The 22,622-nt window shown below is 41.3% G+C and overlaps 1 protein-coding gene across 1 annotated transcript in view; it reads right to left on the reverse strand.

Annotated features, from left to right (window-relative positions):
* The window catches only part of LOC144719661 (transmembrane protein 132D-like), a 193,173-nt gene that overhangs the window by 67,098 nt on the left and 103,453 nt on the right, over positions 1-22,622 (reverse strand). The window lies entirely within an intron of this gene.

Here is a 22,622-nt window from a genome sequence, read left to right on the forward strand (position 1 = left end):
TTCATATTGTCACCCTCCTATTAGAGATGTTGTTAGCTCACGCATTACTTGTCACAGAACAATACAGTCTCTGCATGGGGTCACAGGATGGCTTGTGCGACACGCCATTGTTCGATCTGTCCGGCTAGTGTTTTGTTTTGATATGTTTTATCATTTACATTGTTTGCATGTTTGCAAGTTGTACTTTTATACTCAGAACTTTTAATATTTATAATTTTACAAATGTGTATATTTTTCTAAGACCACAATTAGACTTGGCAATATTTAATTATATATATTTGGAGCAATATATATAAGAGCAATGTCAACCTGTGCCACAATTGATACATTAATGAATCAACAAACAGATGTATCGATTAATTAATTTATGCTGCATTGACATGCACTTCTCTTGGAGGAGGACGATGTAAGCAGAATCAGACAGAGCTGCCTCGAGACGTTAACCGTGGAACTCGGTATCCATCAGCACTTGCTTTTGCCATTCCATGTGAACTCGGGTGGTGACGTGCAAGCCACTGCTCGCATGCTCACATTCACGAGCACGGAGGCGACCATGTTTGTGATTGGCGCAAGCGGCTGGGGATGGGGATGGCGATGATGCGCGTGGCGACGAAGGTAGCGATGTGACCATGATTGCATAAATCATCACCATTTGTTATCATGGTCGGCAACCATCGTACTCGATCATAATCCATCGTCGTACATATAATTATAATCGTCGTCATACATATCACTCATTCTTATTATTGACTAGCATTACTACCCGGCTTCGCCTGGGACTTGGATTCACCACGGCTGGCCGCCTTTGTCTCCCAAGTGGCGATGTTCACACACCACACCAGTTACTTGTTTGAGGCTGAGCCGACCTAGGGGAGGCCCAGGACCGGTTCAAATAATCGGCACCAGTGGTGACCGTGAGCGGGAATAGAACTCGAGTCGCCGGGTTCATAGCGCAGCGTAGCGCTAACCACTACATTACCGCTCCCCCTACACACAAACGCGCGCGCGTCCATAGGTACACATACACGTGCTTGCTGCAGACACACAACTTTCAGGGTGCGTATGGCAGTAAACGTCTCAAATAATAAACCAATGCTGCGCGAAGAACCCCTTAGACCTGCAAAACATTTGTATTTTACTTTTCCCGCAATCAGCAGGCACACTCCGTTACGCTTCCGCACACGGGTCATATGACAGATGTGACGTCATAGCTCACATGCCGTGCAAAATATATGCATAATTGCGCCCCCCCCCCCCCCACAAAAAAAAATATATACAAAAGTCGATTTTTATAATTTTTGCATGGTGCACAGTCTGAAAAGTACCCACATGGCAAATTTGAAGTTTATTGCATGTCGGGAAGTACGCTAAACATTTTGAACAGACACACATATTCACTAATTTCCCTTTTAGATATGTAGATGTGGTCATCCGTAGCATTTATTAGCAGCGATATCACTAATCATAGCCCCACAGCAGTGTTCAACACGTGATTTTATGTATGGTGGTCACCCATCAAACCACTATCCAGGTTCGAACATTGATTAGTTTCTAACAGCTAATGAGTTTGTGCTCATTTAAGGATGTTTCTGTCCTTTTTATATCCTGCATATAATAAACAATAAGATTCACACGCACATTGTATGTTTATAATTCAACTAATGGAGTGAACAATACTGGTAACATGTGACAAAAAAAACTAGAATACAAATGAGAAAGCAAAATGAAGAAAAATACTTCGATTAAAAAAATCAAGTTGCAACCACGAACCATGATGACTCATCGCATCGATGCCTGTCTACTATTTTAGACGCTGCAGGTAGACATCAACATATATAATGACCAAATAATGTTACCTCTGATAAACAGGGGGTTCCCCTTTTTTCTGGCAACAAAACAGTTGTGTTAAGATGTTAAAGCACCAAACTGAAACCGTTTACAAGGAATCATGTCTGCATTAACCACAATGCTTGTGGTCAGAATGCAATAAAAAAAACATGCTCTGATAATATATGCATTGTCCTTGAAACTGATTGGTCCACAACAGAACAGCTTTCTTTTGAGCCTCGTCTCATACGGTGTTAGACCAGAGGACGTTATAAGGCGTGTTACCTCTGTTATGAAGAAGGGCTTTGGCCGAAACTTTTTCTTCTTAAATGTAGTTTTGTGTTCCAGCAGTATACTTGAGGAATATGTTGAGTTTTAGTTATTTGTGTGTCACCGACACTTCATGTGCACCACTGTGTGTATATGTTTGTCCTGTCCTGCGTGTTAAGGTGGCTTAGATATTTCTATACTATGCATTCATATTATTAAACTCAGAACTTGAAAATTCGCAAACGGAATAAATGGGCACATATTTCTAAGACCACAGTTGCTTAAGACCAATGTGGAAAACTATGACGTCACGGTTTGTTTGGCTAGTTTCAGTAGAGCAAAATTGACCGATGGTAGGTCCTGCCTACTTATGGCTCCACTCACTCGAGGTTATCCGCCTCTACTCATACTGTAGCTATAAAGGGTATTTTCCATTCGTTTCCTCTATCTGCTATATTCTGAGCTGTGCAAATTGAATCTCATCCTTTTTTTGGGAAAGCCTTTGTGCATGATCTGAAACCAAATGTTGTGTTGTGCACAGTGAGAAAATCAAGCTCTCACCGAGTCGCTGAACATGACAGGGAGCCACCGGGCAGTGGAAGCAGATAGAATGCTTACATTCCGAGTATGCACTGCGAGACACTTGGCATGAAAATATGACTTCAATTGGAACTGTTTTAACGAAATAAAAGTTATACATTTAAAACAACGGGCCTCTGAAAAGCTGAAGATTTACATACTGATCAGGAATCTCAAGTACAGTCCTATATATCCAATCCAAGCATCACATGCCTATCTTACAGTCCCCCCTGATTCGATTATAATAATTCGAGTATGCACCCAACACAATTTATACAATACTATTTGGATTAATTCAGAATTTGAATGAAACTGCATCAAGATGCTGTACAAATATTTGGGGAATGTTCATCAAGGGGAACAAGGAGGTGTGGACAGACTTTGGATATTTATTTTAAAGAGACGAGACAATCAGTTGTAGGCAGGGAAGAAGATGAATGTCCTGAGCCTGGATTTAAATGAGTCAAGAACTTGGATCGCTGGTGGGGACAGAGTTTAAAACTACTGGGGCAGCAGATGAGAAGGAGTGAATTCCCTCTGAGCAAAGATATCCTGGGGGCTTCAACGAAAATCCATGGTTGCCGGAGCAATGATGACGTGAGGAGGGAGCAGAGTGTGATGAGAAGCAAGTGGTAGACAGGGCCAGGTCCATGGAGGATCTTTAAGAGAGTAAGGGCAGTGTTGCAGTTTATCTCGAATTAGATTTGGAGCCAGTGGAGGGTTTAGAGTACGGGGGTGATCTGGCCACATTTGCAGGTTTGGTTAAAGAGTCTGCCAACGGCATTTTGATCATGTGGAGTTCGTCGGGATGGATTTGGCAGAGCCGTAAGGGAGAGCATTGAATTAATCTAGTTGAAATGTGATGAAGAATTAATGGACAAGAGTGTCAGGGGCAGCTCTGGTGAGGGAGTGGCAGAAGTTACATAAGTAGAAGGTCCTGAATCGTTGGAAGAAGTAGGAAGAGATGAGAGAGAGATATGAGAACCCTAGGCAAAATTTAATTGTTCTTAATTATTCCTAACAAATGCATGCACACCATTTGTTATGAATTGGTCACCCTAATATTGGGAATTAGCTTTTGGACATCTCACTATTTTGATGGGATACTCTGATCGTCATTGACCCCTTTTTCTCGCGCCACCCCTGGACATTTACTTGAATTTCATCGTGCATATGAAATTCATGATGTGCGCATGCATGTTACATACATTGCCAATATTCATTACATTGAAGGTATTATGATGGTGCTAATTCATGAATGCGAATGAGGCCTCTTGTGCTATATTTTAAATTATATTACCATATACCATCAATAGGACTCGATATGGCCAAGGCAGGCTATTATGATGAAAGTAATGGGCATTTTCAGAATATAATATTCACACAATCACCATAGTGCCCCTAAGCCTGGATGACAATATCCCATATTCAGGAGATTATCATACTTAGTGTATACAGCTGAGCACGCCACACTGCAATACGGCCACATAATGAGGAAACCAGACATGTATTTCGATGTGCCTCGTCTTTCTCGTGGCAGACGTACAATCTTAGTCTGTAACAAGGCATCTGATTAAGCTGTAAGCGGGACTCTTTTCTCACCGATTTTAATCAATTTTGCTTGTAGTCTTCATCAAATCGGTGTATGCAGTTTGAATATTCTTGTTCTGAGGATACAAACTGCATATAATTCTCATCTGATCAATATTCATATCATGCTTGCAACATCATGAATATTAATGAGTGCCAGAGGCATTTCCGACATGGCATCGCCAAAACATTGCTTTCCTGTCATTATTTCAATCCCTCACCCTTCTGCATATAATTGGTTTTGCTTTTTCCAAATTTGATCACAATTGTGCTTTCGGCCTTATACCATGAGACAGTTTTAATTCCAAACTCTCATAGATCAGTGCAACTCCACGTGGAACGATATTTCATACAACTACTTTTGATATTCCTGAAAGTGATACTTTCGTTCGTTCGTTCGTTTCTCAGTCAACTTGTCCTAGTGAGGGTCGCGGCGGCATCCTCTTCAGTAGGGCCAGCTGAACGAAATAGACCCACCAGCATGCCTTGGGCCGGTCCTGGGGTCTTCGCCCAGTGGGATGTGCCCGGTAGAGATCCAGGGGGAGTCTATCGGGAGGGGCATTCTTACAAAGTGTCTGAACCACCTCATACGGATTACCGAGCTCCTCAACCGATCATGGAGAGCGAGCCCGGCAACCCTGTGGAGAAACCTCATTTCGGCCCCTTGTACCCACGATCTCATCTTTTCAGTCATTACCAAAAACTCATGACCATAGGTGAGGGTGGGAATGTAGATCGACCTGCAAACCGAGAGCTTTGTTCGAGAATTCGGCTCCCGCTTCAATACCACGGAACGATACAGCGCCTACAGCACTGCGGACACCACACCGATCCGCTAGCCGATCTCCCACTCTCACTTACCATCACTCGCGAAACAGACCCCGAGGTACTTAAACTCCTCCACTAAACATTCAATTGGGGTACACTTTCCAACGAGCTCTGTTAAGAGAGAACTGTTCGGCGCACGGTAGTCCAACATTTTATTTTTATTCTCAAGACAGGAATTGAGTCGAATTCAGTGAAAAAGCAAATATAATATAATGTGTTGTTGTGCACATTGGTGACTGGTCATTGGTGACTGGGCTGACGCCGTCAACTTGCTACACTTTAAAATCCAGTTTAGTCACCGGTGATATAAAACAAAACTATGAAAAACTATTTTTTATTTTATCAGGTAAGGCCCACTTAGCTGGCTCTTTTTCATAAGCGACCTGGTCACAAATGATAGCTCAATGAAGTGGCTTATTATGTGGAAATGTATAGCAGCCAAATACTATGAACACACGTTTCTAAATGTGGAGGGGGAAACCGGGGGACCCGGGAAAACATCTACGCGACCACAGGGAGAACGTGGAAACTCCAAATATACAGGCATCAGGGTGGGGATGGAACCCACAACCTCCTCCATACCAGGTGAGGCAAGTTATAATCTCGCCACCGTCGCATCCTAAAACTGTGCCTGAGCTAAGGGTCTCATCGGGCCCGGTTTAGTGCCGTGACCCCTGAACCACTCAGCCACCTCTGGTGCCCAGTGGTTTCCAACTGGTCTTGCTTGAGAGTGACTTCCTGTCTCTTGCCGCTCTTGCCCCATCCCCCATGGCCCTTCTCCAGGGACTGGCCTTGACTAAGAGCATGTGTCACTCTTTAATTATTTACACTGCACCGAAATGTGAATAGACATGTTTTAATGGTCACCCGTCTGTTGTTTAGGCCTTGCTTATCCTGGTAGAACCCTCTGGTTGCTCAGCCTATTAAGATATAGGAAAAGGTGGAGTGCTTTTGAAAAGCTGAAATTGATAATGAAAAGCAATATACCAATGTGCCTCAAGAAGGACGTTTTGTAATCAGTGCGTACTGCCGACTGTAATGTATGGTTCAGAACGTGGTCATTCACGAAAAATACTGAACAAAAACTGAAAAGAAGCATGCTTGTAATGACATTGAAATAAATGGATGAACGCATGGATTATAGAACATAAGCATATTAATGATGTAATCCAAGACAAGTGGGATTGGGTAGGACAGATCGTTAGAGGGAATGACGGACGATGGTCAAGAACAGTAATGAAGTGTGGACATGAGATAAATTCGTGTGCAGTGGTTGGATTGTTACATCGCAGGATTGTGGAAAGTGGTGGCAGGTTGGGGAGGCCTTCATCTAGCAGTGGATTTGTTATGGCGCATGATGAGGATGAATCTTGTTTTACCTGTGACGTAGTAGTATTTCCACAAAGATCCAAGATTGTTGGTAGTGTTTGTAATACTATATTTAATTAATTAGTCCATTACTAATTGCAATGCATTGATTTAAAGCTTTCGTGACTGCAGGGATTCATCTTCTTGGTTCTTTCGGTAAAGTCACGTAGAAAGGAAGTAATAAAAAAATAAAAATAAAACATAATAAAAAATTCTCATGACGTTTCGACCACAGCGCAAGCAGCCGTCCTCAGGTGAAAACCAGGTCTGTCGAGGCGACAGCGTCTGAATGAAACAGCACACGTGCTTGGAGCATATATATAAGCTGGGTTGGAAGGGGGGAAAAGAGCGCCTTGATATGCATATTCTTTTGTCAAGGCGCTCTTTCCCCCCCTTCCAAACCAGCTTATATATATGCTCCAAGCACGTGTGCTGTTTCATTCAGACGCTGTTGCCTCGACAGACCTGGTTTTCACCTGAGGACGGCTGCTTGCGAAGTGTCCGAAACGTCGTGAGAATTGTTTTATTATGTTTTATTTTTATTATTTGATTACTTCCCTTCTACGTGACTTTACCGAAAGAACCAAGAAGATGCAATGCATTGTTTGCATACACACCACATTTATTTAGTTTAATATACCACAAACTTATATGAGAGTGTTATGCAACACCATAAGGAATGAATGTGAATATAGAGCATGCTTTCACTGACAAATTATTTGGTAATGCTGCGTTGGCAACACAGTATGAGTTGTGATTAAGAAGGGCCATTGCCCCAAACGTTGCCTATTATATGTTTACTTTTGATGCGACGGTGTTATTGGTGAATGCGTTGATTATGTATTGCTTCCAGTTACAGAATGATGCCACGAACTCTCCCTCGTTATTTCAACACATTTTCTCGATCATGATTGTTTTAAAAAACATTAAAGTGTGGCTTACATGACACTACTTCATAGAGTATAATTTAACTTTATAACAAAATCATTCTTCGGTAATACACTACTTTGAATTGTTATTATTAATTTTGACATTCCTTTGCACAATTTGCTGTCCATTCCATTTTAACAGAAATGTTTTTATACAATCAGGGCTCTCACTGAATAAATACATTAAAATAACTAAACTTAGTATGTACAAACAGACCCTCTATATAGCCTATATAGCGTATGTGGGAAAATAAATATGAATTTCAATTACCATTTTTCGTAGCCTTTGTAGACTATGAAAAGGCATTTGACTCGGTGGAAATTGATGCAGTCATCCAATTCTCTCACAAACCGAGGCCCAAATGAAAACAAATATTTAAGCAATAATAACCATTTTCAAAAAATTGATATTACACGAATACATTACCAAAATACATAATGGAAGAGGAGTGGGAGGATGATATTCTTTCGGCAAAGTTATTCACAGTGACATCATAAGATATGCATATATGTGTACATGGAGGAAACATGAAGAGCCCAGATTTTGCTGGTGACATAGTCATTATAACACGTAAATTAACTACCGGGAATTTTCTAAAATCTTTATAAATAATGCTGCAAGGTCACATGCAACCAAGTTTTATCAGCAGCTGATGTAGTCTGGAGGGACACATCCGGAAAAAAACTGTTGAATAAGGCAGATGTCCACCTATGACAGTTATCGAGGGTGGATTTTGATCGAAGTGATGAAATAAAGAGGTGGACGAGAGCAGGTTGAAGTGTTTTTCGAAGACAAATTTGGTGATAAAGAGCAACACAGCAATGTGCCTAACGAAGAACTTTTAATCAATGCACATTACTTGTTGTGACATGGACATCGAAAAAGGCAACAGAGCAAATGCTGAGCTTGTTCAAAGAAGCACAGATAGCTCTTTGTTTGGAATACATTCGTGACGGAGATAAGAGCCCATGGATTACGGAGAATATATACGTTAGATATCAAATTTTGACTGTCAAGAAAAGTGGGACTGGGCAGTAGGCAAAACTAACAATGGCATGGCAGCCAAGGGAGAGAACACCGCAGAGCATGTCCTTTGTGGATCTGGAACAAGGAAATGAGCTTGTGCGCAAATACTCGGTGGATTATTACATTGCGTGACCATGAGAGATGGTGAAACATGAATGGTCGAGTTGGCTGGAGCGCATTGTTCCAGCCACTGCACTACCGCTGCACTACCGCTGCACACATGCGTGCACGAATTCTCTCTATCACACACACGTACAAATGACTATTCTTGGTTCTTTCGGTAAAGTCGATAGAAAAAAATATCTAAATTAAAAGCAAAAAAAACCCCACGACGTTTCGATCGCAACACAAGCGGTCTTCTTCAGGTGGAGAGAAAAGAGGGGGCAAGCTTCCACATGAAGCTGCTTATAAGGGCTCCAGAATGAGTGGGGGGGGGGGGAAGGGCTGCGCGAGAGACAGGGGGAGAGAGGGGGGGGTAGAGATGGGAGGAGGGAGGAATTGCACCTCGGTACACCCATCAGAAAATGGGGGGGGGAGAAGAATGGGGCAGAGACAGGGGGGGAGAGAGGGGGTGGAGCAGAGATAGGGGGAGGGGTAGAGATGGGAGGGCGGAAATTGCACCTCGCTACGCCCATCCACACTGCTGATGGTAGAGGTTGACAAGGAAACACCATTTCAAATCATGACTCAAAGTGGTTGATGACATCTTCCCCATGATTGCTGAGTTGAAAACCGTCGTCTCGGTTGAAATTGTGTCTGTGTCCGTATATATGGATGGCTTCGTGAACAATTCTTTGTTGATAGCCAGTCGCCTTGCAAAGTACCATCGTTTTAGAGAAATCAATTTCATGTGAGCCAGCCGCATTTAAGTAATGGTCAGCTACGGCAGAAGTATTGGTCCTGCCGTGTTTCAGATCTGCTTTGTGTTCACGAACACGGTCCGAGACATGTTGTTTGAATTTCGATTTAAAGCTTTCGTGACTGCAGGTATTCATCTTCTTGGTTCTTACGGTAAAGTCACGTAGAAGGGAAATAATCAAATAATAAAAATAAAACATAATAAAATAATTCTCACGACGTTTCGGCCACAACGCAAGCAGCCGTCCTCAGGTGAAGAACAGGTCTGTCGGAAAGACGCTGCCTTTATTATGTTTTATTTTATTATTTTATTATTTCCCTTCTACGTGACTTTACCGAAAGAATCAAGAAGACATGTTGTTTGGTTTCCCTAATGTAACTCCTGCCGCAGGAACAGCTTAGTTTGTAGACGCCCAGGATATTGCATGTCAGGAATCTTGTCCTTCACAGGTGGGATCAGGTCACGAATTTTGTGTACTGTGTTAAATCGGACCTGGATCTTGTGTTTGTTCAAGATTTTGGAAATATTCTTGGTTATCCCTGCTATGTAAGGTAAGGTGACGGTTTTGATAGTATCTTCAGATGGCTCCTTCCTCACGGTTGGGTTGATGGCTTTGCGGATTGTGTAGTCAGAGTATCCATTCGCCTTGAGAGCCCGGTGTACGTGTTTGAGTTCACTGGTCAGGTGTTCATGGTCGGAGATACATTGAGCTCTATGGTGTCGTGTTTTGATTAGGGAATTCTTCTGGGATGGATGGTGGTGGGAATCAGGTTTTAGGTAAGCGTCGGTGTGGGTTAATTTCCTGTAGACAGAGTGGCTCATTGAGCCATCTGGTCTCCTTTTGATTAAAACATCCAAGAAGGGTAGCATGCCATCCTTTTCTACCTCCATGGTCAATTCCATTCACCCAGCAATCAAATATCAGGTAGAGGTATTGACTGTTGTGTTGGCCGACTCTCTGTGTTGTATTGCATTATATTGCCAAGTTTACTTTGTTTGTTTTCTCATTCATTTGTACCTGATGATGGTTGCTTGTGTTGCAATCGAAACGTCGTATTGTATTATTATTCAATTTAATTTATTTCTACGTGACTTTACCGAAAGAACCAAAGAGTAATTCCTGCAGTCACGAAAGCTTCGAATCTGGCATATACAGTATCTTGACAATGGGCTAAGGGGCCGTCCATAAATGACGTAACGCACCTAGGGGGGGGGGGGGGTCAGAAATTTGTGACGATGTGGGACGTGGGGTGAGAAATGTGACGTCACATCAAAATGCGTAACTTTAAATTAAAACACGTTCTACTTAATTAAATATAATTGTTATGACAACACTAATTTTGATAAATATTCATTATTAACTATTTGATTATTAAAATTTACTAAGGTCACCTTTTATTTATTCCATGAAGGAGAATGTTGCTTCTCCTTCGGAGAATGGAGAATGGAGAAGCATAAATTTAGATATTCAACATTTTGATTTTAATGATTCTACCAGGGCTTTTCATTCTGTCGAATGAATATGTGATTGTTATAATTGTACTCTCCATTTTGCTTCATTCTACTACAAAGTTTCAAGTATTTTTTATAGTTATAATTAAGTTTAATATATGATAATTATAACAGAATTTCAATATAATATTTTGAACATCTGCAGTTTTAGTTAGACGATGAATATTTTCAAGCGAATTTTATGCTAAATTTCAGCTTTCCAACGCCTCCTTTTTAACAACATCAGAGTGCAGGGCCACATTAGAGTGCAGGGCCACATTAAATATGCACTACAATGACGATAGTTTAAAGCGATTTGAATCATGTTTTATTTTCAAAATGGAAATATGGTTTGGGGGGGGGCAGAGCTTTGTGACGTCATATTTGAGGGGGGTCTGACTTTTTGTGATACTGTATGACGAGGGGGGGGGGGTCAACAATCGTCCAAAATCGCGTGACGTCATTTATGGACGGCCCCTAATATGCTAACGCAATGGGTCAAGTTTCCATCTTGCAGAAACAGCGAAACATCGGTTTGGCGATTTTGTTCATTTTCGCTAACGCAGGCATTGGCACATTTCCCCCCAAAATTGCTAAAAATGAACATTCACCGATATGTCAATCGGGCCTCAAATGCGCATATGTGGTATAGATTTGTGTAAAGCGATGCCAGATATTTTTTTAGACCTTTCAAATTCATGAATATATCCATACTTAGTTTTAAATCGAGCAATCCCTAACGTTGAGGTGCAAATGTTAATCGTATGTTAAATGTGCATTACATTTTAAAAGGGATATAATGCTCATATTCTCAACTTAATGAATATATTTAAAATACTTATGCGCAGTATAAAACGTGGCCTTCCCTTTACCAATGATATGCACATATATTTACTTCAACAGAAAGCATGTATTACACAGCTGCAAAATATGTTATATTCATTAAAATATTAGATAATACATACGAGAAAAAACCAATAACTTCGCAAAACAGTATTTTAATGTATATACTCTAATTTATTTGGTCAGAATGAAGAGTGGCTAGCATACAGAGTTTTGAAAAGTCTAGAGATATATTTGATTAAGACAACTAAAGGTCACCGGGTGGCTGGGAGGTCCGATTGCTGAGCTGGCACGACTGGTATCTGGGATGCAAATGAGGCAGCTTGTCAGTTATTAAATGGGGATTAAATGAGGTTCTCAAGTTTAGCATGTTGATGGTCTTAGCCTGCACAAGAATTCTATAGCATTACACTTCGTTTTCTACTTTTGATACATTCCAGAGCTGATAATTCTGAATATCGCTTTTACTCATGTAATCAACATTAATCTGTAACAGGACAAGTGGGAATGTTCTGCCCCCTATTTTGGATAAGAGGTCACTTGGAAGTCATCTTCAGAATTCGTTCTGGGATATATGCTTGCTCGGACCATTCTCTAACACAAGGGAATCCACTGATCTCTGAGAGTTCTGAATGGATTCCTCATCTTTTAGCATGATATAAAGAGCACAATTATGATCAACTTCTATAAAAAGCAAAGAGAAAAACAATACCTAATTCATAGGACCAACTATTCAGTTGGATTTTAATGTATACAGAATGAAACTGGGAACTTAGCACACAACCTATTTATTCAAAGTCATTTGGTTCTCTAACTTAATTGAAGATCATTACCAAGTGACACTCCTTCTGTATAGTGATGTATGATGGAATAAACAAGCCATATTTTACCTGCTATCGACAAATATTTTTGTCTACATTGCAGAATGTCAACATTCATATTTAAATGCTTTGAAAATAAATTTAAATTGGACCTTGACATAGTAAAAATATAAGTGCAAGCAATTAAAAATAAATAATTGATAGCACAGGACCTCTATCAAGTTGGCAAGATCGATTTACGTGAACCTAGCAATATGCGGAGCCTGATTTAGAGGTGAAAGGGATCGCCATGTTTTCTCACCAGCTACCCTGGTTCATTGCTGGCGTGGGTATCCAATGAGTGCTCCTTCAGCTTGAATTGGTTTGTTTGGATAATTTTGTATTCCCTTAGTTTTTAGCACCAACTTCATATCCTGACTATGACTCATATTTTTCAGAAAGTGTTAATATGTCCACCATGTGCATTCTTGGCTATGTTTCTCCAATTCAAAGTTTAGTAAAAAAAACATCTTATTATGTCACTGTGATTAACGTTGGTTGAGAGTATGTCTGTTTCCCCGACTCTTTTTAAATGTTACGTGCACATTTATTTATATATATTTCAATGTAACTTTTGCATCCATGTAAATCTTGACTTAAAGCTTTCGTGACTGCAATAATTCATATTCTTTGGGTCTTTCGGTAAAGCCATGTAAAAAGACCAAAGAATATGAACATCCATGTAAAGTTTTCTTTAATCGTTTGTAGTATTACCATTTTTATTTAGGCATTGATTTATGAGCGCTTTAATTACTGCATCAATCTGCAATGTGTCAAATATTTCCATAGTCTACAACCGCTAGGCATAATGGTGTTTGATATTAATTAGTCTTTTGCAAAATACGTTTTATTGTGTGGTTCACGGTCGAGAAAGAGTATATTCTAAATCTGCTTTGCTCATGTGGTTGGTTGACCTGTAAAATATCCATTATTCTGTCCCCAATAATCGTCATGCACAATTGATATAAGTATGATAGGAGGCGAATGGATTTACATTTTTCAAGTCTATTTTGTCTCCTCTTTTGAACAGAAGATAAATTGAAAGAACACGCCATGATTGAGGTATTATATATTGTAAACATTAAATACTGTACCATTGGAACCTCATTTGCCAGTAAAAATATGATAATTGTTTTTTTACCCTTCTATCTGGCAACAAAACTGATACCTTTTTTTTACTAGGAGTCATATTTAGATAGACCACAATACTTGCAGTCATAAAGCAAATAAAAAACATAACTCTGATAATGTGCACTGTCCTTGAAGTTGATTGGTCCACACCCGAGACAGCTTTCCTTAGAGCCTAGTCTCACATGGGTTGGACCAGATGACGTCATCTAGTCTCACATGGGTTGGACCAGATGACGTCATCTGGTCCAACCTATGTGAGACTAGGCTCTAAGGAAAGCTGTCTCGGGTGTGGACCAATCAACTTCAAGGACAGTGCACATTATCAGAGTTATGTTTTTTTGTTTGCTTTATGACTGCAGGTATTGTGGTCTATGTAAACATGACTCCTTGTAAAAAAAAAAGGTGTCAGTTTTGTTGCCAGATAGAAGGGTAAAAAACCAATTATCATTAAATACTGTAATTAAGTCCACTCGTTTTGAGTGTATATGATTATTGTATCTCGTGCAGGAGCTTTCCCATTGTTCACACTGTGAAGGGCATTGGTTACTTTTCAAGCATGACCTCTTGTACTTGCTTCTCTTCATATGAAAAATGATCTGATTTATGGGATATGGATATATCTTTCGACAGAGATATGCATACATTTTCTCCACGAGTTTGAGGATTCTGCCTCTATCACGAGTTATGGTTCCAACTATCTGCCCCAAGGGCTACATTTATGAATTACAAAACATCAGCCACCTCCTTTGCTGTTTTCGTGCTCGCAATTCTTGTTGACTTATTCATTCATGTTTGTGGTGGTGAGATCCAAGAGATATAGTGCCTCCATTAGCAGCCAATGAGAAATCGTTTTTTGTGAGAATAAAGTTACCATGATAGGGACCTGGTCACAAATGAAAGCAGAACGAAGTGGCTTATCATGTTGAATTTTATAGTGGCCAAATACTCTAGACGGATGTTTCTAAACCTTTAGGCAAAAACCAGAGGACCCGGAGAAAAATCCACGTGACCACAGGGAAAAAAAAAACTTTAAATATACAGCAGATGTCAGGGTCGAGATCGAACCTCCAGTATACCCAGCAAAGCAGTTAACATCTGGCCACCGCGGCGCCCCTGGATGCTATTTTAACTTTCAAGGCTGGATAAAGGAAATATTTTGACGACATGCCTTTCTAAACACAAGATTTTCTGAAGTACCAAAATATATATTTTTCCATAATGCTCCTGCTGCTTTTGCAAGTCACTGCCTGTTGCTTCTGTGGTTGCGCCTGCTAGGTATAAAATACAAATAAAATAAAATCAAGATTTAACCGCCTCTACGGGGAGGGTTTCCACACATCTGTTAGAGCTTTTAACAGACTGTGAGACAAGAAGGCTCACCTGATCGAGTCGCTAACCTTTCTCAAACCTTTTTAAAACAGTCTGCCTCAGCAGCAGATCATGCTTTCCCACCTGATGACGGACACTTGTGTTGCACCCGAATCGTCGTGATTTATTTAATTTTATACCTACGTTACTTTACCGAAAGAACGAAAGAGTAACGACATAATTTGTTTAGCAATTTAACAGCGTCGCATGCACCATGTATGTGTGTCAGAGAGTTTGCCTGTGGAAGAGTAACCTCACATCAGACTTCCCAAAAATATTTTAAGTGGACCTTTATCCCTTACACGTCAGAGAACATACATCCCCATGCACTCTGCTGTGCGATTGCTGCATACTATTTAAATATGTACATGTAACTCTCAAGATCTGGCTGGAATTCACCAAATGAAGTGCAAAATCTCATTTAATATGGTGGCTTTTCATGTGTGCAGTTGTTGGTGACCTGGTTGAGAATCGCAACTCCACAGTTGACAATCGGGTTTAATCACATGCGCCTGTAACCCTGATTCGACCGCAGGATCTTAAGAGGTCAGTGCCATGACCTTTGAGCCACCCAGCCACCTCGCGAACTGCTGGAGTTCTTCGCTGGGTCAGCCAACTATGGGACGGATCGGCAATTGCCTGCCCACTTATTGCATCAAGTAGCTCCTTGGAGGAGCTCCATAAACACAATCCTGCGGAGGGAGCTGGAAGGAACGTTGGGGCTGCTCGGTCAATGGCTAGGGTCAATGGCGGCGTGGTGTATTCCGCAAGTATGCCCGACTGTGAGTGCGGGAACGAGCCGGCGTGAGTAGGTTAAACGTTGAGTTTTATAAGGGCACCACGGGGTGACCATCCCCTCCCCACCCAGCCCTACCCCTCCCACCCCCACCCAGCTCCACTCACCCTCCCCACCCAGCCCCTCCCCACCCTCCCCTCCCAGCCCCTCCCCACCCTCCCCTCCCCACCCAGTCCCACCCTCCCCACCCAGCCCCTCCCCACCCTCCCCTCCCCACCCAGCCCCTCCCTGCACGACGGACGGACACAATAATCCCTGTGGGCTGGCATAACCAGGAGGTTCCTACCAGTATCACTTATCCAGGAAGATAGCCATGCATGCATCACCTGTTGGTTTGTTTTATTCAATAATAATAATTGCCTTCAGTTTGAGATTTATAAACTATTTGTAGATCCCATCGTGGGCAGGGACATTAGTCATCTCGTTTTATTTGTCATCAGTTGGTGTGATATGCGTGAGATGTCATTTGTAATAAATTTGCAAACCAGTAGTGTAAGAAAAGATAGGTTGGTGAAGAAATAAGACGTTAACACGGAGATCATAATGGTTGGAAAAATTAAAACGGCAATCTCTGCTGTTGTCTTGTTCCATCCATACTTGTAACACAATACACTTTACTTTGTTTTAGCTATTAGATAATGAAAAATAATAATATCCATTTTTATTAAAATTACAGATGACATTGTTTGTGGTTGCATAAGTGGTTCTGTATGCATCGTTCAGTGTAAGGCAGTGTAAATATTCCAATAAAGGATACATGATATGGAGTGGCCATGAAGGTGTTATGCATTTGTACAGAATTATAATTAAATAACAAGTAGAGAAGCTGATACAACTATCAATACACACTTGGTATTGCGAAAATGTTCTCGTATGAGTTGTACTATGTATGTTCATCTCCTAGCTGAAATGTTTACCAATTTCTTAGATTTGATTGTTTACAAGGCTGCTGTCTAGTTATTTTGGTTTGTTTTATCTTTCACACAACGCTGCATAAAGTGGTCTTTGGATGTCAGGTCTGCTGAGATTTTTGGCCATGAGACTGGCCTATGCCATCTATGTAACAAACAGCCACTATTATTTTCTTGTGTATGAAAATATGTTTAGGAACTAAATTCCAATTTGGAGGCCTGCTAGCCACAAGAGGGCTTCAGGAGAGAACTTGTGTAGTTTTGCTATTCCTACATTGAATGAGCTCAGACTACAATAGCGTCTAAAGGTTTATTTTCATGGCCACTACTGTGGTTTGTATTGAATTTTTCACATATGAAGGAGACGTGTGCATCGGCTTGCTGATGTTCTGATGCAGTTAATGGTTCCATCGGTACTCTTAGGTTTTTTCGGTAAAGTCACGTAGGTAAAAAATTAAATTAAAGAATATCAAAGCCAGGAGGTGCGATGTTTGAGTCTCGAAGGAGGTGTTTTAGATTGATTTAATAACAGCCACTGAGAAGTATGGAGGGATAGATGAGAGAGCCGAGTTGGGCATCCTCTGCGAGTTGTTGTACGGCGTACGGTTCGAGTCACGTGTTGAGATGTTTGCCAGAACGGTATACCTTTGTTGGTGCACATTACGTGTTCAGACGGAGACTTTGGACCGGCACGCTCTTGATCAATCGGCACAGGAGGAGCTTCGCTTGCCCCCATTACATGGCATTTGAGAAGCGTCGGCTCGCTGCTATGAAATATTGCTTCATCTGTGATGATGAATCGCTTTTAGATAAACGTCGTGTTTCCTCTATTTTTGTAAAGTATTAAAATGCAGAACTCACTACCGTATTTATTGTACACTTCTCCGAGTGCCTGCACTCGTATGTATCTTGAAATGCTCTACGTACGAGTTTTGAACTGCGCTATAAGCAACACTCAGCTCCATCGAAGCTCTTTGAATCGTCTTTTGCGAACTGTGTGTCATGGTTGCTTTGACACTTTCTCTGGACATGGGGAACCTGGCAGCGTGATTCCATATCAACGTTGTGTCACGTATTTTCAACGTTATAAAGCAAGTGCTAACTTTCCGACACATGGGAGTGTTTAACACACTGTCGTACTTTTTTGCAGTTGTGCTGTGTGGTTCTCCGGCGTGTATTCTGGTTTTGGTGTCCAACGTTTGCTTCACGTTCTGCGAGCCTCTTCAGGAACTCCCAGCAAGTGGCAATACACAACGGACGTCATGTTGCACAATATGATGTGACACATGGTAGTGATTTTTAAATAGTCTTAGGAATTCTCATTTCATATGGATATCTATTTCAAATGTACACATGGGAAGAAAAATGCGTAGAAAATTCCACATTTTTCTTTCTTTTTTTAAGGATGCATTTTATTGAAGGATACTTAATTGGCATACTCTTAAGTTTTTCCTGTAAAGTCAAGTGGGTAAAATAATGATAATAAAATAATAAATGAAAATAACTATTAAATCACGACGTTTCGGAGGCAACACAAGTCTCCTTCTTCAGGTGGGACCGTCACAGCCAAATTTACTGTATCAAGTGACGAAAGTCACGAAAGCTTCAAATCTAGACTTAATTGGCACTTTGTGAAGAAAAAAAAACCCTTTCAGTATTTTACGAACACCTTGCCAATATTGCTAGCACACCATGCAAAGAGTACGATTATGATTATGGGTGATAACTTCATGGACACTGCAGAATTTCCCATAAGATGAATCTCGATGGTGTCTGGGACAGCTGCACCCCTGCTAGTTATGCTTTTTGTCGGGTACGTTCTGTCAACACGTCACGGAACGCCGGTAAATACTTTTGATGCGTGCATCTATACACAGCGGATTTTTGGCAAGTCAGCATGTCCCTCGTTCGCTCGCTCGCTTGCTAACGCAATTTGAAGTAAGTAAGCGATGGCTGGTAATTTAGTGTTTTACATGTGGAACTCGGAGGAATCACTTAGCCCCTTTGAGTGATAGTAAATGGCTTGCTGAGGTTGTCAGACCATATCATCCTCCATCCCACATGTATGGTCCATGCAACACGAGGCCAAATGCTGATGCGCTGGAATGCTGCAGAAGTTCACTTGTGCATAATCATCCCCTGGTTGGTATTGCACATCAGAAAACCGCACAGCTGCAGGGGGTGGTTCTTTTCTTTGGGGTTCTCGAATCTGGATTAATAACAGGCAATTATTGTGCCAATTTTATCCTGCAAGCATGTGTGTAAGTGGGCAAGCAACGTAGAATCTGATGATAGTATACCTAATTACAAACGTGCAGAATACAGCATCATGTTTATTGCAGAAATAATGGTTAAATAAAAATATTAACAGCTCGGTTAGCTAAGATTATGAACTAGCAGCTGAATTAGTCATTTATACCTCCAGGATTAATAAAATGAGTACTAATTGGTGAGCACTAATTTGCAGGATGATAATAAGTGGTTGCTCTAAGCAGGGAGCAGTCTTCGTCGCCGGCTGAGCCAGCGCCGTGTGCATCTGCATCCACTCCAGACAGCTGCGGATCGCCTGACAGTTTGGAAGCGGAAATTTTATCTGATCATGACCTTAATACGAGAGGGCGCCACAGTAGCGAGCTGTTAACTTACTCGCCTGTCATGCAGGAACTCGTGGGTTCGATCCAGACCCCGATGCCTGGAAAGTTGGAGTTTGCATGTTCTCCCTGTGGTCGTTTGGATTTTTCTCCGGATTCTCCGCTTTTTTCCTCCACATTTAGAAACGTGTGTCAAGAGTTTTTGGCTGCTATAAATAAGCCACTTCGTTGAACTATTATTTGTGGCCAGGTCGCTTCGGTAAAAGAGCTATATATTGCTCATCGGGCTATACCTTGTGAAGTAAAAACAGTTTACTTTCGTAGTTTAGATGAGTTACATTGGCTATTGATCAAACATAGGGTTATTTACAAACTATTCACTGCATGGTCAAAATATTAAATCAAATCACTGTCCTGCTTTGTGACAATAATATTTAATCTCTGTTTGATATATATCTAAGGGAGAAGTAGTGGCACTGCGGTTTGATAGCCATGGTTAGCACAATTGACAATTCATATTTGAACTGGTCTTGGACCCTGTCTTTCACCAACCTACATGAAACAGTGTGGTGAAGTAGGGTCAAGTGACCCTCACGATCTTGTCTGGCGAGATCTTTATTCAGCACTGACAAAGACATTCAATTTATTTTATTTTATTATGAAACCCATCTAAAAACGTGCATAAAAGTTCACAATCGATGGTCGCTATCAATGACCCAAAATTGGAAGACTGCGTGGCTACATCAGGTCCAGCCAAATATACCAAACGTGAGCAGTTAATTCATCATCGATAAAATGCACGCGCTGTCAGGCAGCAGCCAATATGTCAGACCCCTGTACCTCTAGTGACATGCAACATGAACTCACTGCAAATATCCTCTGCAGATATGCATACAAAGCACATGTGCCCTCGAGATTAACATTTCCTTCAAAGGGATTAAAACTGCTCAGTCCTCCCCATTATTTCCAGCCGATTTATCAAAGGCCCTCGTGCACAATTTAGGAGCATTTCATTTCGTACAAGCCAAAATAAAAATATACACTGAGGCTGCAGATATGGGAAAAGGCCTCTCAGCGTAAATTGCACTTCTGGGGTCGATTAGGAGTTACAACAAAGTGGAGGTTTTTAGTTTGATAAATTATATTTCGGCTATTGCCGTGTTCCAGGCCCCAGGAGCCTTACTAATAATTTCAGTCAACACATTCCATTATTCACGCATACAAACGGGCTTTTTTTTGTTTCCGATAAATCGCCCCGAATATTGTTGTGTTTTTTCCCAACAAAAACGTTCCCATTCGTCCAACTGTGAGAAGTAAAATAAGCGTTATTTTCGAAATGTTTCTGTGGTAGCACATTGCACAAATATCCAATAGCACAGCGCTGCACGCGTTGGAGCTTTCTAGACCCGACGCGCGTGTGTCTCGCCACCACGAGCTGCGAGAGGAGTACATGTGTGCAGAAGTTGCACATTTCATGGTTGTCTGCCATGGTTGTTTTATTGCATCATTTTTTACGTGCATATATATAAAAAAAAATGTCGTGTATATTGTACTTTAGATGACGATTTAACTCTTTATTTTTGAGTTTAACAGGTAAGCCCACTTGAGCTGTATAGCTCTTTTTTGGGAAGCAACCTGAAAATGATAGCTCAACGAAGTGGCTTATCATTTGGAAATTCATAGCAGCCAAATACTCTGAAGCGCATGTTTCTAAATGTGGATGGAAAAAAACGGAGGACCCGGAGAAAAATCCACACGACCACGGGGAGAACATCCAAACTCCAACTATACAGGCGTTAGGGTTGGGATTGAACTAACAACCTCCTGTATATGAGGCGAGGTAGTTAACATCTCGCAACCGTGTCACCCCGAATAATGTTTCTCAGCAACTTCCAATGTATATCATATTTATCAGTCATGGTCATTCCACCGCTAGTTGAAGGTCTCCCCAAGCCACCTCCTCTCACAATGTTGCGATGCAATAATACACCTTGCACTTGCGTATGACCAGATTTCATCACTCCATCTCCTTGGTAGGCACATCCTCTCTAACTGCCACTTCATTATTATTCTTATTATTGTATTCCAATCCATATATTCCAGAAACAAAAAAACAACTAAAGGTTCCCTAATTATTTTACTTAGGGATTGAAAACGTTTAAATGTAGGCATGTTAAATTTCGATTTAAAGCTTTCGTGACTGCAGGGATTCATCTTCTTGGTTCTTTCGGTAAAGTCACGTAGAAGGGAAGTAATAAAATAATACAAATAAAACATAATAAAACAATTCTCACGACGCTTCGGCCACAACGCAAGCAGCCGTCCTCAGGTGAAGAATGAAACACCACCAAGCTTGGAGCGTATATTTAAGCTGGGTTGGAGGGGGGGAGGTGGGAAGAAGAGCGCCTTAACAAAATAATTTGCATATCAAGAGGAATTTAGCATATGGAAAATGCGTAGGAGGTGGGCGGGGGGGTTTCAAATTAATCTTATGCCCGTGCATTATGCAGGATTAGCAGCATCAAAGGGAGGGGGAAGGGGGGTAGCATTGACAAATGAAAGGAATGTTAATAGTATGTAGCTGCAGTTACTAAACAACCACGTAGAAAACTAAAGTGTAAACTACATAAACAACAAAACAGAATACAACAACAAAATCCAAGAACTACTCAACGATGGCAGCTATACAAAAATAAAAAGAGACCCCACCAACAGCCTCGTCTCTAAAACCAAGCAAATAATTTCTGATTCAACCGCATTAATTGACCAGACCAAACAGTTATCGTTGAAACCTTCTGCAGCCAAGATTATACGGCTTGCCAAAGATACATAAAGAAGATACACCTCTTCGTCCCATTGTCTCTACTATCAACTCCCCCACCTATGAATTGGCTCGTTTTTTGTCTGAAATCCTACGGCCTTTCACTGGAAAAACCACCTCTGCGGTACTAAACTCTACTCACCTGGTATCGACAATCAAGGGGATTGCCCTGTCCCCAGACGACCTGCTTGTCAGTTTTGATGTGGTTTCCTTATTCACCAAAGTTCCTGTACCTGACACCATCGCAATCATTGAAGACTTGGTTCATCAAGGACTGAATGCTGAGGTACCCCCCCCTGGTGAGACACTGCTTGACCAATACATACTTCACCTGGAATGGAACTTTCTACAAGCAAACTGAGGGCACCCCAATGGGCTCCCCCCTATCTCCGGTTGTAGCCAACATCTTCATGGAGACATTTGAGACTGACGCCATCCAGACTGCCACTCTACGCCCGACCTTATGGAAGAGGTATGTAGACGACACTTTTGTCATCTGGCCACATGGCCGGCCTGCTCTAGACCAATTTCTC

The sequence above is a fragment of the Lampetra planeri genome, chromosome 6 (genome assembly GCF_965212315.1).
Source record: "Lampetra planeri chromosome 6, kcLamPlan1.2.h2, whole genome shotgun sequence".
NCBI classification, from domain to species: domain Eukaryota; kingdom Metazoa; phylum Chordata; class Hyperoartia; order Petromyzontiformes; family Petromyzontidae; genus Lampetra; species Lampetra planeri.